Source organism: Ambystoma mexicanum, chromosome 10, assembly GCF_040938575.1.
Source record: "Ambystoma mexicanum isolate Mex_15411 chromosome 10, UKY_AmexF1_1, whole genome shotgun sequence".
Lineage (NCBI taxonomy): Eukaryota > Metazoa > Chordata > Amphibia > Caudata > Ambystomatidae > Ambystoma > Ambystoma mexicanum.
The window spans coordinates 369,610,989-369,625,304 of NC_090932.1; positions in this window are offsets into that span (position 1 = coordinate 369,610,989).

Genomic DNA, 14,316 nt, shown 5'->3' on the forward strand with positions numbered 1-14,316 from the left:
TCAGTTCTGCTCGAGTAGATGTCTGACTTCAAGCAAGAGTGTGGCATATAATTAATTAAAACCCAAGTATGTGAACCTCTAAGCCACTGCCAAGTTGAAAGATTTAAATGTTTGCTCAAAGGAGACCCTATAGGCTTGTCACACTGTAGGCATAGTATGAGAAAGAATTAAACAAGCATTGTTGTGGAGTTAATGCAATGTGTCCAGTTCTGTTATTGGGGCACCATCTTTGATATCATGAGAGGAAAGGAAGTTGATATGACAGTCTAGCCTTGGTGGAACTTCAATTGTAGGGGAAGGCCAGGTGTGGGTGCCAATTTGTGCAGAGGGGGTGGAGGGGTGGGGTGGAGTTGAGGCAAATTGGGAGACAGTATGATAGCAGGGAGGCAGCACTTGAGCAATATGTCAAGGTTGGTAAGTTAGCCAAAGTCAAGCTTCCGGTATCTATGCATCGAGTGAGACTGAATAATTTCCCTGACCCATTGCGGGTCCAGAAAGAGAGTGGGAGTTCAGATCAGCAATGGTTGTGTGTGGAGAAAGGAAAGAGTGGCCGGTGTATATGCCCAGGGAGAGCGAGTGGGGTAGGAGGGGACACATGAGACCCATGGGTACCATAGTCCCCTAGCCTCTTTCAGTGGGAGTCATAATCCTTCAGTTCCATCTGTGAGGATAGTGTCCATGTGGCATCCTGCTGCTTGCCTGAACAGTTCTATTATCCTGTTCAGTGATGTCATTTACATTATGGTCTATATATTCTATGTTCCACAATTACATTATTGGGAACTTTGAGACTGCACGTGGCATTCCCATCATGTACCTTAACCTAGTTCACACTCTTCCTTCCAGCAGACCAAGGTCTGGTTACCCCGGCCGAGGGCACAATTTGCCATTTTAGAAAGAAGAACATGCACTTTGAAACTACAATGGTTGTGATTCAGCATTTTAGCATAACATAACATAACATAGCATATGATGCGGTCACCTCGACATGTGGAACCTTTCCTTGCCGATTGTGATTATAACAGCAAATGATGGCATTATTGGGGCATTTATTATTTTTTTTTTATTTAAAATTTTGTTTTTGATGCATACGCATTTTTACAAAATATTGATGCAGTTCTTATATACTTCCATAAATTTCATCATGATGTAAAAATGTTCATACTTCCAATATTAAAAGACCAAATAAATGCAGTTACTGTCCATGCATCATAAGAAAACAATAAATTAAAAGTGTCTCTGATTCTAGAATAGTACATACATTAATAAAAAATAGAGTATAAATCCTACACAACAAAACAATATATAATTACATAATTCGCTAACATGATGAATTATAGCATATAGATTCAAAATACAAACAAATATATAAATACACAAACTTTAGGTCACGATATACACATTTAAAGCTGATTCAATAATTTTCACTAAGCGCACAGTTGCAAAAATAATGGAATTACAAGATCCCCACATGCACCAAGACCATATTAGCTCTCTTCCAACTTCTGAGTGTGTGAAAGTGAAGGACTTAAGGTTTAACATCCTATCTGTTTCAAAAAAAGGACATGTCAGAAAGAGATGTTTTAAAGTTCCTAAAGCATTAGTGTTGTTACAAAATCTACAAGAATCATCTTGAACATTATAAGCAGTTTTAACCCAGTGTTTTGTTCTTACTTTTGTTGGTAAAAGATCTAAGCGAAAGCGCAAATAATGCATCCGAGTTTCAGCACTCGGGCATAACAATAGATATTGTAAGCGTGGAGATCGTTTGTGTCTAAAGGATGCGTATTCCGAAAATGATGCGTAAAGTGAGATTTGATCACACGTAGCTGCCCAGTCATTCCAAAATAACCGTTTATGTGCAGTGGATAGATTATCCTCTAACTCGTGAGGAGATATATTTATTCCAAATAAGATAGAGAAAATACGCTTTTGAAAATTTCTTATCGATCTCGGATGTAGAGTTTGTAACATGATGTACAAGTCTTCATAAAGTGAATTTTCAATCGGAAAGTTCATCTTTGCAAAGGTTTTGAGATTGCGCCAGTTATGACGCACTGCCAACGAGTTTAAGCCTAATTCGTGACGAAGGATGGCATTTGGAAGATATGTTGGTAGTCCTAAGGTTGCCTTCCATAATTTAGCCTGAAGTTTGTTTAAGAAGATGGATACGTCTAAAAGACAGAGATCAAGACCATATAAAATGATTGCTTCCACCTTCTTTGAATAAAATTCAAACAATGGTACTAAAGAAAACATACAATATTTTCGAAAAATGATTTTCATTTGGTTTTGTAAAGGAATCATTTTTTCACTCAATGCTTTATACCAGAAGGTAGCAGAGGAATTATTGGCAAGATTATATCCAAAGTATGTAGTTTGTGTAACAATTTGAAGATGATTTAAGTCGATATGCCAACTAAATTTCCGCACTTTTTTTTGGAAGATAAGACTAAGATGTTAGATTTGGAGAAATTTATCGTAAGAATGTTTAATACACAAAATTGATTGAAGATTTCAAGTTTCTTCTGAAGGCCGGAATGCGTGCTATCAAATAGAAGCACATCATCAGCATATGCTAACCAAGAAAGTTTAAGTTTGCCAAGCCGAACCGCGTTAATTTGTGAAGACTCCCAGAGATCTTCAATGTCCGATAGATAGAGATTAAATAGTACTGCCGCAAGGTTACAACCTTGTTTCACGCCAATTGCTGTTGGAATTTATTGGGGCATTTAAGGCTCCATCGGCCATATGATCAATAAACGCCTGGACATTTGAGGCTGTTCCTTACATGCTTTACTATATAAATCGATATGGAGGCATTATTAAGACATTTCATTAAAAAAACTGGAAGTGTAGGGCTATACGTTAAATATGGTGACTATACCGTGCATGCAATGACATTAGATGTGGTATATGGCAGCTGAAAGCAGGCCCTGCAAAGCAATAGCTTACATTTGACAACCTTGTCCTTTACATGATGGCATTATAAGAACATTTAAGGCTCTACCTGGCATATCATTATAATTGTTATTTCATAATGTGCTAAATACCAGAGACCTGTTTCTAAGCATGAGACAAGGATTCGAACATGTGTTGCTATGCATTGTATTGCTTCCAAGACAAATGTGTTGCCCTTGAGCTATCCACCCAGCCCAAGGGAGAAGCAGGACATGTGGGACTATACATTTGGTGACTAAGCAACCAGGCACATGATGGCATCATTGAGGCTGCACCTTGCAGACAGTATGATGGTAGTGAATATATACGTGGATTTATACCTTAAAATATTGTGACTGTTCCAGGCATAGGATTTCATTATTTTCTTTATGTATTGGTTTCATACTATATTTTTAGCAGTTGTTAACATATTGGCATAAAGTAATGCCATTATTGTTTCATTTGAAGCTACACTTGCCATATGATGGCCACCATCTTTCTGTAGAGCAAATGTCTTGCTCTTGTTGCTGGAGCTGATTATGGATACATCGACTTTGAAATGCCCCAAGAGGAGAAGATCCCCTCCACAGTCTCCCCCTCCAGCTCCCACTCATGTGGCATCCCCAAGAGCTGACTCAATCCCTTTGCCTGTACATTCAAATTGTGATCGAGGGGACATGCTGTCACTGTCAACACATTCTCGATCACTCAAAAGTATGGACTCACTGCATAGCTTAAGCGATCCCACACTACCCATCTGGTTGATGTAGTGCATGGCAGTGGTGTTTTCCATGAAGACATGGAAAGCTGTATTTTGAAGTGGTGATAAAAACGATCACAATGCCCTGTTCTGAGTTCCAGTAAGTTGATGTGAAAGTACTTCTCAGGGGTGTACGTGTGCAGAAGGAGAGGATTGACACACAGGTGGCATGGTTGTTGGCATAAACTTTCATTATACCAGAAATAAAGTGAAAACCTACCTCTCCCTACTTTAAGAGAAGGTTCCCTACCTCAACTAAAATACTAAGGATTTGGTTAGGATGTTAAGAGTCCACTGTCCTGTGTCAAAAAACCTACTTCTGTCCCTTACACTTATAAATAAACCAAGTAGGATCATCTAGGTCCCGAAAAATATCTCCCTTCTTTTGGACAACGGATCACAGTTCTAACTGTTGGGTGGGATATTAACCTGAGGGAATGACTCCCTTCCCCAGGTCACAATCCCTTTTCAAGGCACAAAACAATGTTCCAGGTTGTAATGCTAAAAAGCAGCAAAGTTCTCAGTTAAAACCTAAAAGGTAAAGTTCCAGTTCAACTTCCAAATTCCTTATTGCCCATGGTTGTTTCTTCGCTATTGTGTTCCTGTTGAATGCTTCTTGCTCTCAGTGTTTTCACAATGCCAGGGGAATGTCTCCTTTCTCATGGCTTTTACTCAGACTTACTTTGCAGTTCACAATACCAGCAGAAATGTTTCCCTTCCCCGGGCCTCTTCTCTGGCTTACATCTCAGTTCACAACACCAGGGGGAATGTCCCCCTTCCCCTGGCTTTTTCTCAGGCTAACTTCACACTTCACAACAAAAGGGGGAATGTTTTCCATACCCTGGTCTTTTCTGAGGCTTACTTTACAGTTCACAACACCAGGGGGAATGTTTCCCTTCCCCTGGCTTTTTCTCAGGCTAACTTCACACTTCACAACATAAGGGGGAATGTTTTCCTTCCCCTGGTCTTTTCTGAGGCTTACTTTACAGTTCACAACACCAGGGGGAATTTCTCCCTTCCCCTGGCTTTTTCTCAAGCTTACTTCACACTTCACAACATAAGGGGGAATGTCTCCCTTCCCCTGGCTTTTTCTCAGGCTTACTTCACAATTCACAACACTAGGGGGAATGACTCCCTTACCCTGGCCTCTTTCTGTGGTTTGTACACTTTTCCCCAATGTAGACTTGGGTTCCATTCTTATGGCTGTGAGTCCCAGACCCGCAGGATTCTTTGCTGGTAGTGTGGCAGACCTGGGACACTGACCTGCCAGGTACTACGACTATGAAGATGACTGATGAGATTTTCTTCTTGTGGGTGCGTGTCCCAGACCCATACTGTTTCACATATTACCTTCTCTTAGCTTTTCTCCTGGGCTATTTTCTCAGCCATTCTTCCCAGGGTATCTCTACCCTTCTTCTCCGGACCATTAACCTTTCTTCTGTCCCCACTGGCTGGCCCATGTTGCTTTTGGCTCATCCAGGGAGAACTGCACTTCCTCTCCTGTTTTTCCTCTTCTATTTTGAATGTTATTTGACCAATAGGTATTCGGGACCCATTAAAATGTTCACTAGCGGGGTCAGGAGTGCTCTTCATGCTTCTGCATTGCCTCCTTGTCTCAGTACCTGTCCTGTAGCCTTCCGTTGGGTAGACTAGTCTTCCCGTTCCAGTAATTATAATATATTTCTCCCTTGGGTTGACTAGCTTCTTCCTTGTCCCAGTTCGCATGATTTTGGCCACATGACACATGTACATGGAGATACAAGGTAAGGGTGTGGTAGGTGAGGGGGATTGGTGTGGAGAATACCTAGTTCTACCTGGATAGTTGGCCCTGCTGCCACAGGGGTTCCCTCCCCATGAGATCCTCTCACTGAGTACCACCCCCAGGGGGATAATTGGAGTGGCCTCACCTCCCTGTCCCTCCTCAGGTGCAGCTTATCTGGCCCTTGAACTTGCCCCTCGGGGAGAAGTGATGATATCCAAGGATTAATCACAGGGCCTTCCACAAACCTCTTACTGAAAGTTCCTGCAGAGAAGCTTACCATTGTACGAGAGATACATCAATGACAACAGTGGTTGTCGTCCATGGTTGTTGGAATGGGGCCCTCCAAAGGAGGTTTGTCATGGATGTCCACCAAATCAGGTCCTTGTGACCCTGAGGGGGGTCTTGGATAATGTTCTTCATTCTCCCATTGAATTGTGACCACTGGCGTCTCAGGGACCACTGTAGCAGCCACATGTGCAGTTTTGCTTCCGTGAATACAGAGGTACCAGACACCATGAGCCCCAGAATCCTCATGAAAACCTCAGCTGGGCACCCCCCATTTTATTGGAAGAGGGCTATCATGATCTGAATATTTGTCACTCTCTCTGCAGGTAGGACATTCTCTGTATCCGTTTCAAGAAGAGCCACTTTAAAAGGTAAGAATTTGGAAGGGACAGAATGGACATTGTTAGAAAGATAGAGAAATCTAATGGATGGAGCAGGGTGCCCATTATTCTGCAGTCCCATAGGGCATCCTGTTCCGATCTGGTCAGCAGCAATCATCGAGGTAGGGCAAGACATGCAACCTTCTCCATGTGCTGATAGTCCTCCACTCTTGTAAACATTCTTGGGGTTAAGAAAAAGCTCATCAGGGGTGCCACAAACTGCTAGTGTCTCCCACCACAAAATGAAGGTACTGCTTATGACTGGGTTGGATAAGAACATCATGCAGATTTGGCACCAACTAATTGTTTAATTCCAATGCCTGGAGGATCTGCGTCAGGGTAACCATCTTGACTCTGTCAATCCCGAGAAGTTTGTTGTAGAGCCTCAGCTCAATGATGGGTTTGAGACCCCCATGCTCCTTTGCAATTTGGAAGTAGTGGAAATATTAGACTTTCCCGATTTCCTCTGGTGGAACAAATTCCACCGTTCTCTTTAGCAGAGGCTGAGCTGTTATTTTTAGCAGGCACATTTCTGGTCTGGAGGAGCCAATGGCAAATGAAGGGGATTTTGGTAGGATTAGAAGGACTCATCTGTCTGATGTTATGTTCTGCCAAGATTTCCAGATGAGTCGAATCCTGCCCACTTCAGGAGACTCGTATGATAAGTAAAACATTTAAGCAGTTTGGGCGCTGTAGGACTGCAGGGTACCAAAGCAGCAAATGGCTTTTGTGTTTTGAGCACCTCTCCTCCTCTGTGGATGGAATGGCTTCCTCTGAGACACTGCATATGCTGTTGGAAATGTTGCAACCACTCCTGCCCTTTAGCTGGCAGGTAATAAGGCCTGCCACTGAAGTATGATGACTTAGTAGAAGAGGGGAAACACCAAAAATGTCACTTTCTGCTTTGAGTTCTTACATTTTGCAGACTTTTCATCTGACTTCGTTATAAAGAGACTGAACCCATCTAAGGACATTTCTTATAACTTTGATTGTGCTGATTAAAGTTAGCTGTTCTGGTACAAAACCACTTCTGAGGCCATGGCGTGGCCCACACATTCAATGCAATTGAGGCCACCTCTGAAATATTGTGAACTGTGTCTTACCCACCCTGGATCATTTGGGAAAAAGATTGCTGTAAATCTGAAGGCAACTGTTTTCCTCCCAATTATTCTCCATCCCACAGCAAATGGTGGTGCAAGACCTATTCAGAGTCCTTCATTCAAGACTGCCAGACACAACACATATTTCACCCGAGAGCATTCACCTCTAGGGTGGGAGGGTTGTTGGGAATGCAGTAGCCCTACCTCCTTACTGCTTGTATCGCTAAGCTCCCTGGATCACCTGGACCAGCACAATGCTTTTGGGCCAGATCCTTCTCAACACAAGTCATGCTAGCATGTTTAGACTAAATAGACAGCAGCGTGTCCATAGGGCCCTCCTAAAGCTCAGTAAAGGTACTTATGACATTTTCTGCTGTAAAATACCAGTTATGGTATGGATTGTAACCTGCTCTATTGCTGTAGCTAAACCCAGAGTATCTACAGCCGAATTTATAACAGACCTCAAGTGAGTGCCCAGCTGTGAAACAAAATCAGCAGCTACTTGCAAATCATCTACTGGAGATCCTCATGCAGCTGCAGTGACGTCACATCCGGGCCAAACTATTTGATCCATTCTCCCGAGGGTAGATCAGAGCTTGTAGACCTGGAGGCATATCCTTCACATGTTCATGTTCTTCTTCCTCTCTAAACATACCGTGTAACACTCTGATTTTCAAGGAGGCTCAGATCTCCTTGGGAAAGTCTTGTCTCAAAATGCTTTCTTGGCATCGAGCCCATGAAGGAAAAGGGTCACAAACTGTCCAGTCCTGTTGATATCAGCACCATAGCAGTCGAGCTCAACCCCCATGAAGAGAAACTGAGTCCTGAGCTCTTAGGCACGCAGGAGCAGCATCTCTTACCTCTGGCAGCTTCCCCAGCTGTAATGGTAGGTGTAATGTGTCACCCCTCCTGGGAGCATGGTATCTCCCAGGAGCTTGTGGCAGTAGCCACGTGACTATACTCAATAAAAGCAATGGGCGGTCCCCCGCTCATTTAGTCCTCAGAGTAATCAACCATGATGTGATGTGTCGTTATTCTGCAGCACCATGCTGGTGCTGCGTAATTGGCTGAGGGCCTGCCCTAGTAGGCCCTCCAACGTGACAGTGCCCCTGACTGGCAACGCTGTCACACATGGCTGTTCTCCATGTCTGTAGAGCCCCTGCTGGGCAACTCTACTTGTGGAGAGCCTATGCCCCTGCTGGGCAATTGCCGGGGCATCGTCTGCTGGTGCAGGCCTGGGTGCCCCTCAGGCCTAGGAGGAGCCTCTGTACTCACAGGCTGACTGAGTGCCCCAGCCTGGAAATTATGTCGGGTGCTCCCAACATATGCAGGGTGATCCCTGTATGTCAGCACGCTACGTGACCGCAGTCCAAGGTCCTCTGGGTCCCCCCAGCATGTCGGCTGGGTGCTCACAGCCTTGGTCTGCCTGGCCTGGGTGCTCCCAGGACATAACATTGGCAACAAGGAGTGAGGGCTCCCATGCCCCCCAGGAAAAGAGGAGCCCGCCCGACCGCCGTGGCTGTCCAGCACCTGGTAGCTGGGCCCTATGAGGGGTCTGGGTGGGTCTTGTCCCCCCTCCCCCCCAGGCAGTATGGAGGGATTGCGTTGTGGAGGAGAGCAGCGTCTGCCAGCAAGATTAAAGAAGGCAGTGAGAAGAGAATGACTGCGGCTCACCGCTGAGGCCCCTTCGTGTCCCCATGGCCGGGCGGTAAAAAGGAAAGTTAACACACTCTTTGTCAGAGCGTTCGGATATATATGCTGTGAGGTGTGCAGTGCTCTGGTCTCAGAGCTCAGGAGGGAGAGGCCCCAATGCCCAAGACAGATCATGCAACCTGGAGCAAAGTGGTATCCGCCGCGTGGTAGAGAGGAGCGAGAATGGGGGGTGCGCAATGGCTGCGCACACCCACCGTGGTTCCTGCCCTAACTGGGTAGTGCTCCTGTCAGCGGGAGCTGGCTGCTGTGCCATCGGAGCCCCCAGTACTATCCCGGGTGCGGCGGCAGTGACTTTGAAAGTATGAGGGGCTCTGTGTCAGAGTAGAGCTAAATAAATAAACCGGCTGCCCAAGATGAGTGATACACCGGCTGTGCTTGCCTGCAATCTGCCAACCCGGCTGGGTGGTAAGTTATGTGCCCCATGATTGTTACAGCCCTGCTGGATGTAGCTAGGGGAGTCTGAGGCGAGCGAGCGAGAGAGTACAAAGGAAATAAAGTTGCTTCTCATTAGCGCTGTGTTCGGGTTTTCAAAAGGCAAATAAATGCTGTGTACAAAAACAACTTGACTCTGCATGGTTACAGCTAACTGCAGTGGAAACCCAGCTGTGTGAAACCTGAATTTTACTTTACGAGAAATACTTTGCACATAATACAAAGTGTCTGATGTTACCCAGAACAGCGTTACTTGGAAATGATGGGACAAAAAAATAAAAAAAGAATAAAATGGAACAGCAAAGGTGACCCAGTGCATGCCGTGGCTACAAAAAGACAACAAGAAAAGTGTGTGCTCCGCTACCAGTGCCATGCGGCAAAGGGGTTCTGGAAAGGGAAATTATAAAGGAGGGTTTCAGCTCTGTATGAGCGCTTGTGCACTCTCCTATGCCAACAGCCCCTGCCTGGGAAGTGAAGCAGGTGGCCCCAGATACCCTGCCACCAGTATCTCCCTGCCAGCCACCCCCAGGTGGGAAGAGAAGTGTAAGGAGTGGCCTGTCGTCCCGTCACCAGTACCCTACCACTGGTGGCCCCCAAGGTATGTGGACTTGGCCGATGTGGCCCCTGGGCCTCCTCAGGTGCAGCTTATCTGGCCCTTGAACTTGAAAGAACAAAGAAATATGGAGGCTGAGTACCACATGGGAAATACACCAATCACGGGCTAAAAAGATTCACAGATCTTTTATTACTGGACAGTTCACAAAGCAAAACAGATAACTATCTGGCTCCCAAAACCTCGCAGTGTGTACCACCCGACAAGGAGAGGTGAGAGAGAGCTGAACCTCTAAACATTCGTGCTTTTATACAATTTGTGTAATATTGTCCAGCCGCTCTTCACGTTAATAATTCGTGGTCTAGGGTTCGTGCCTAGTTCACAAACAGATTATACAATATTATGCAAAGGATTACATAGGTTTTTGTTTCCATGAAGACACAATAGCGATGTATGTTCTTGAATCCCGCGGTAAGCCTTGTTCCAAGTTTCTTCTCAATGTAGTTCAGTTAAAGCATACGCTCGAGGTTTGTTCTTCATTGTCTCAATGTTTATACAAGGATGAGGCTTGTGAGCGCAGACAACACTTAAATGACAGTTCATATGAAGCACAATGTCTCTTTGCTCAATCTAAACAGTCGGCTCTCAGACAACCTAAACAATAACAGAACTCAAAGGTCGGAAGGCTTGGCTGCAAGTCGAAAACATAGTCCACCATTTTAGAATGTAGAATACACGAGTGGAAATCAAAATGGCGGATGAATCTTAAAATGGCGGCGAAGTTAACCCAAAAAATCGTAACTTTGCAACACGGTTTTCCGTGTAGCGCGAATAGGCTTAGGCCAATATAAATACTAAGGAGGCACTATATAATTACCGTTTAACAAACCCTCCTTTTGGCCTAAGCCAAGAGCCTTACTAAAAATATTTGCTTTACTCGTAACTCAACGGTTCAATGACCGTACATCCTGAATCACATTCATCAGATATATCAATTGCCATCAAATCTTTGACAGTAATAGCCTTCATTACAAAAACATTAGTCATCTTCTCGGGTGTGTGTATTTTCGGTCCTAATGTTCCTACAGTTTGCGCACAACATCCCCCTAACTTCAAGTATATGACAGGAAGACATTGTATGCAACAACAACAGAACAACAGAATACTAAGGATTACCATTAAGACTGAAAAGAGTTTCCATCCCCAAGACCGTAAAAAGTCCCAGAACCAAATACTAAGATCCCAGTTTCCCTCGGGAACATGTACTTCTGTACTTAGGACGTGCAGATTTTGTATTGCCTTGAATATGGTAGGGGAGGAGTCAGGTACGAAAACGCAATAAGTAGATCCCACCAATTTACATACTCTACCATGCTCAGCCAAGATGACGTTTAACACCATCTGTTTCTGTAGAGCCACTAATCTAATCACTTCCTGTTCTAACGTCATGTTGTAGAGTATATCGGTTGTCCGGTTGATGGTTCTCTCCAACACTCTTGCTAGTCTCCTAATATCATCGGAATTCAAGATCTGTGCCCAAAATGGCACAAAGGATTTTGCTACATCACCCATGACTTGTGAAGGAGTATTACCATTCTTGTCCTGCCTTGGATGAGCCCTAGAGACCTCAGAGGTGCTAGCTACATATACCCCTGGTAGCAAGATACCCAAATAACAAGTACCCTGCCAATCCCTAGGTAGCCAAGGATAAGCTTCATCTACAATAAACAGAATCGCCTACATACAAGGGTCTGTCCTCATTAGTCAAGTTCGCAATATTGGTACAACCCTCAAATGTACCCATTGACTGAGAACCATTCCTTTGTATGCAGAAGGAAACAGAGTTGGGGCTGTGATTGATAGTACAGGAAGGAGGTGTAGCATCCCGGTTGCCTATGGGAGCCATCTTGAAAGAAATTAGCGATTGGAAAGGTCTAGAAAGTCTATCGGAAGGCCTAATAGAAGCAACAGTAAGCTTGCTCCTATTTGTGAAAAGGGAGCATCCCAGAGGCATCAGGACTCGCCTTTCAAATTCATTTAAATTAGTCCCGTCAAAGTTCCCTGAGATGCTATCATTCCAACGACCAAAGAATAATGCCCTTAGAGAGGCATAGCATGCAGTAGTTAGAGGCAAAGGAGGAATATACAAGCCCAACCCTTTTTCCCCATATTTTGGCAGATGTGAACATATCCAGCAATTAGTTCTGTTTAAGATCGCATGGGTCGCATTCATAATTAACAAAAGAGTATTGTTGTGATAACTCTGTCTGTGTTGGGAATCCCTAGGAGATAGAGGGCCTCATTACGACCCAGGCGGTAAGGGTCGGTGCTGTTTACGGCGCCGACCCTTACCGCCTGAGTACGAGGTCCCTTAGCGCCATGGCGAATTTAACACCTGCTTTTAGCAGGTGTTAAAATCCATGGCGCTAAGGGACCATGGAGTTAATTACGCCACCGTAATTTACGGTGGCGTAATTAACGCCTTCCCCACTCCCATTATGCCCTATGGGGCAAAAATGGGAATGGGGAAGGGTAAATGGGGATTGGGGACTTACCGCCCCGCCAAGGTCCGAATGGGGCGGTAAGTCCGCCAACCACCATGGCGTAAACGTAGTTTACGCCATGGTGGTAAAGTCACGGCCCAGGCGGTAACTTACCGCCTGGGTCGTGATGAGGCCCAGAGTGTGCAGATGCACGAAAGGAGAAGACATAGTGGGAACACTCTGAGTAGGTATAAATGTTTCAAGTGGACGCACCCCCTCAATGTACCAAAACCCAAGAGCAATTACTACTGTCAGACCAGTTAACATAATTACAAGAAAATAACAGGACCATGTATTTTTCTATCCAATGTCTTTGTTAGCCACACAATCGATCGGTTGCCCCGTACGAGTAGAGATGGCGACAGGCATTGTTCCTCAAACCTCTTTCCCGGAAAGTTTTGTGACAGACACCGTAGTTCGTTTGCTGGTGATCTCCTGACCACGTGATCTTGATTGAAGATAGCTTTTGCCAGTCCAGGTCACTTACTTATGTTTCAGCGCAAAAGTGGAAAAAGTTGAGCTCCAAAGTCGTTTCCTGTGGGCACAGCCGTGCTGTGCTGTAAGTCTAGTGCCATGGACACAGATCGTACCTTAAGACTCCAGGTACTGCGTGATCTACGAACAGTGTGTCATTGCTTCCTGATGGAAGTGGTGAAACAGAGGCAAGGTCGTTCAAGGGTGCAGAAAGATCGTAAGAAGAATTCAGAGACAAAGCAGCAGTCTCCCCAGGCCCCACGGGCTCAGGAAGAGTCTCTGAAATACCCTTGATGTTATTGAAGACCGATTGATCACCAGAAGCAGAGCAAACAGTTTCCTTCTTTTCTTCTCCATCGTGTGGCAAAGGGAAATGTATCCTCTTGATGTGTGTAGCATGTATCCAGTGTCGTCGGCCAGCTACTCGTACAGTAGTCTGTGTGGCTAACAGGACCTGAAACGGTCCTCTCCAGCGCGGTGCGAGGCTGGATACTTTCTCAAATGACTTCATGAGCACCCAGTCACCGGGTCAAATTTGGTGACCTGGCCTCTCGTATTTAACTGGGAGGGCTTCTCGCACCTGTTGATAAATCAAATACAAGTTTTGTGTTAACTGGTCACAGTATTCAGCAAGAAGCAAATGCTCTACATCTTTTAACACCTTAGGTTTCGGCAGGTTCCAAATGTTAGCTGGCCTCCCCATTATAATCTCATAGGAGGAGATTCCAGTTCTAGTCTGTGGGGTTGTCCGCATGGACAGTAGCGCTATAGGTAAGGCGTCTGGCCATTTCAAATTACTACTAGCACAGACCTTGGCAATTTTGTTCTTCAATATACCATAATGGCGTTCTACAAGTCCAGCACTCTGAGCGTGTCTAGCCGAATGGAACCGTTTATCGATCTGTAATCCCGTGCATACATGCAGAATAACAGTAGCGATAAAATGTGGACCATTATCCAACCAGATGACCCTTGGTAAACCAAACCTAGGAAAATATTCCTTAAGCATGGTTTTTGCCATTGCCATTGCTGTAGAATCTTTTCACAGGGGAGGCTTCAACCCACTTGCTAAAGGCACAAATGTCTAACAAGACATATTTGTAGTTATTACAGCGCTCCATCTCGATGAAGTCAAAATGAATCACTTCTAAAGGTACAAAGGGGGGACTAAAACTACCCCTCGGTGTCGTCGCACCCTTCCCCGCATTATGCTGTAGGCAAAACATACAATTCTGGACAAAACGCTCAGCAGTTTTTGAGATGTTGACATTCACCCAGACAGATTCTAGAATTTTACAGATCTTCCTAGCACATATGTGAGTGCGACCATGAGCCATTGTAATCATGGCGATGACATATGCATCAGGTAGCATC